The sequence below is a fragment of the Physeter macrocephalus genome, chromosome 6, assembly GCF_002837175.3.
Source record: "Physeter macrocephalus isolate SW-GA chromosome 6, ASM283717v5, whole genome shotgun sequence".
NCBI lineage: Eukaryota > Metazoa > Chordata > Mammalia > Artiodactyla > Physeteridae > Physeter > Physeter macrocephalus.
In genome coordinates this window covers 89,132,619-89,136,592 of record NC_041219.1, presented here as the reverse complement: position 1 = coordinate 89,136,592, position 3,974 = coordinate 89,132,619, and positions in this window count along the sequence as shown.

The following is a 3,974-nucleotide window of genomic DNA, read 5'->3' as shown; positions in this document are numbered from 1 at the left end:
GTCAGGCTTTTGGACTCAGATTGGAACTATACCATCAGCCTTCCTGGATCTCCAGCTTGCTGACTACAGATCCTGAGATTTCTCAGCCTCCAAAACCATATGAACCAATTCCCTATAATACATTTTTAAAAAATTTATACATAAATATATATATATGTCCTACTGGTTCAGACTAATAGATCCATATTAATAGGAAAACTTAGCTCTTCATTTTAATTGCTGTATAATATTCCAATTACATGAGTAAATCAATTTATTCCATTCCTCTAGTGAAAGATCACTGAGTCTCTAATTTTTCCCTCTTATAAACAGTAATGCAATGAGTATCCTTGTACTAGTTTCTATAAAAGACCAATTACTAATATTTAGCTTTACTAGTTGCTTTTCCAAAGCAGTTATGTCAATGTCACTCTCACCAGCAACATTTCCTCATTCTGTTGGTGTCAAGGGGTTTCTATTCATTTTAATTTACATATCATGGATTTCCAGTAAGGGTGATCAACTTTTTATTGATTATCCATTGGCATATTCACACTCTAGGAATTACCTATTCATATCCTTTGCTCCCTCCCCCTCTCCTTTTCTTGCTATTGGGTTGTCTTTGTCAGTTTTTAAATTATTCATACTCTGGATGCTTGTATTTTGTTAGTTATATGTGCTGCAGGTTTGAGGAAATCTTTTGGAACTTTTTTATTTGGTGGGGGGTGATGGTGGTAGTATAAGAATCCTACATTGTCTGCATCATCATGTACAGGTCTTTCCAGAGCAGTCCCATAGATAATTGATGATGTGAAATCAATTTTCCTGCAAGTTCTTACCTGGGGATGGGGTTGGAGGTTGTGATGCTTCCCAGACCACACAGGAAGTATACATTCAGGTTCTCAGATTCACATGAAGTGTAGGCCCAGAACGTGAGAAAATTTTCAAGAGCATCCTGACCCCACAAGCCCAAGCATTCAAATTTCTCTGCTTTCTCCTTTTGCCAACTGTGTGAATTTTTGATAGTTTCCCCCTTTTGCTGTTGCTCTTTCCGGGTCCCAGCTTTTTTTTTTTTTTTTTTTTTTTGGTACGCGGGCCTCTCACTGTTGTGGCCTCTCCCGTTGAGGAGCACAGGCTCCGGACGCACAGGATCAGCGGCCATGGCTCACGGGCCCAGCCGCTCTGTGGCACGCGGGATCCTCCTGGACAGGGGCACGAACCCGTGTCCCCTGCGTCGGCAGGCGGACTCCCAACCACTGCGCCACCAGGGAAGCCCCTGGGTCCCAGCTTGAACTGGAGGTCTCAGTTCCAGCTTCCTGCATGGGGCCACAATCTTGTCTCTTGTCAGCATTAAAACCCAAGTCCTTAGGTTATATTCTCCTCTCCCTTCAGTAACCGCATCAGCTGTTTTGCCTTCTGCTCTAGTTTTCAATACCTTTGCATCTTTTGTGTCCCTTTCTTGGAAGCTCAGCTGTGCATTAAAGAAAAAAAAAAAACCACCACAACTTTATCCACCATTCCTGGATGTTTGTCTCAGGTTATTTTAGTCTACATTAAGACAGAACTGATAGCTTTCATATTCTCCCATCTCTTCCAAACATAACACCTTCCTATTCCTGTTTTCCTGGCAAAGCTCTACTCATCTTTAATGGCCCAGCTCCACTTTCAAGTTTTCTTCCACCTTGCCAAGAATAATTTAGAACAGTTGTTATCACATTGTGTCATTTTTTTTCCTTTCCTAACTGCAGTCTGAGAAATTTGAAGTAGAAACCAGATCTTGTTAATCTTTGTGTCCCCAGCTTCTCTGCCACAGTGCCCATCATAAAGTAGGCACTAAATAAATATTTTATTGAACTGAAAATATCTTCCTGCAGGCATACTGGACCTAAAGTCTGAAGAACTTGGTCTAAAATCAGCATACTATCACCCACTAACCAAACTCATATTATTTTTAGGATTGTGATAATGTGAAAGCTCATGATACATGATAGGCAATCTAAGATGTTTGTGTTTTTTGAACAACTTCTGAGACTCAGTTTTCTCACTGTGGCAGACCGAATTTTTCAAAGGTGAATGCAACCACACCTCCCATTCCCCATGCTCTTCTGCAGTGACCTCGCCACTGCTTCAAGAGGTAGAATCTATCTCACCACCCCCTCGTATCTAGGTGGTCCCTGTGACTACTTTGATCAATAGGATATAGTGGAAGTAATGTGTGCCAGTTCCAGTCAACATTCTCTTTTTTTTTTTTTTCTGGCCACACCGCTCGGCTTGCAGGATTTTAGCTCCCCTACCAGGGATTGAACCTGGGCCACAGGGAACCTTTCCCCGCCAGGGAAAGCGCTGGCGGCCCTAACTACTGCACCGCCAGGGAATTCCCCCAGTCAACATTCTTAATTGGCCTAGTGACTTCTGCTCCCTGCATCATGGAATGCAACCACCCGAGCAAAGCCCAATGCATGGAGAGGTCACGTTTAGGTATGTTAGTTGATAGCCCCGACAGAGTTCCTAGGGAACAGCCAGCATTAACTTCTAGCCAGACTAGTTAATCATCTTTGATATCCAGCTCAGTTGAGTCTTTAAACTACTCCATTCCCAGCTGCCATCTGACTGCAACCACATGTGATATTTCCAACTGGGCTCATTCAACCAACCAAACCATGAGAAATAATAAATTGTTCTTTCAAGCCACTACGTTTTCAGGTGGTTAGTTACATAGTAATAGACAATCAGAACATTCATTTATGGAATGGGGATAATAATCCCTACTTTTACAGAAGTGTTCTGAAGTTCAATTTTTGATGTTGTGAAATCATCTTCAAAGCAGTTAAGCACTATACAAACATGTTATCTTTTCAATAAATAATGAAGTTAAAACTCTTTTACATTCAACAGAGGAGAGGTAATGCCTTGCTTCTCTTACAAATATTCCCAGTGCTCGGGTTGGGATGATGGGTCTGCATCTAACCTGCTCTGCACTGATTTGGGGCCTCCCTCTCAGGCATAAAACCTTCCTAGGCCATCTATAAAACTGGCCTCATGACAGTCTTGCTGCCCCCCGTTAACACTATTATCTTCCGGCTCTGTGTTCAAACTCCCTAGCAACCTCTCTCTCATCTCCCACTCCAACTATATGCATATAGTTCCTCTTCAGAACAAGACCCTGTTCCTATAACTGACCCTAATCTCAATTCACTCATCCAAGGCTAACTCTAATCAGTCTATGCCTCTGGCTAAATGCTTCTTCAATAACTATTCTTCCTCATATGAAGTCTTGGGAAGTGTTACAGTATAGTGGTTAAGAACAGAGACTCTGAGTTTGATTCTTTACTAGCTGTTTGAATTTAGGCAAGTTAACCTATTTTGCTGTATTTTAATCATATGTAAAGTGCTTAATACAGTACCTGGCATGTAATAAAGAGCTATATGTTAGCAATTATTACTTTAATTATTATACCACTTGGTTGAATCTTTTGTCAGATTAGCTGGGCCAACTAATAGATTGTATTTACAAAGCAATTGTTCAAATTTCCAAAGGCAATATACATACCTTGTCTGACTTTCAAAAGCATTTTCATTCATATTTCATAATTACTAATTTATTCAACAATACGGCAAATTGAGGAACTAAATGTAAGACCCTAGTCTTTTAATCTTCCTGACTAGCTCTGACCAAATAACTATGTAAGACTTTTTAGAACTTAATTTTTCCATGCCCTGTAGTAAGTCTTTTTAAAATCCAGCCACTCAGTAAGTTTAGTAGAGTCAATATCCCAATAATGTCAATGAACATCAAATGAGTATCTGATTCTTAGAACAATAACCTACTACTTTCAATTTTTATCCATCTCCCTAACAATGAAGCACACCATATGTCTTAATGTACACAAGAGCATCTGGAAATATTTTGGTAATCTGAATATTCACTAAATGGAAAACTATTCTAAGAGATGAATAATACTCTTAGTAATTTTGCCTTGACCTCAACTAGAGAA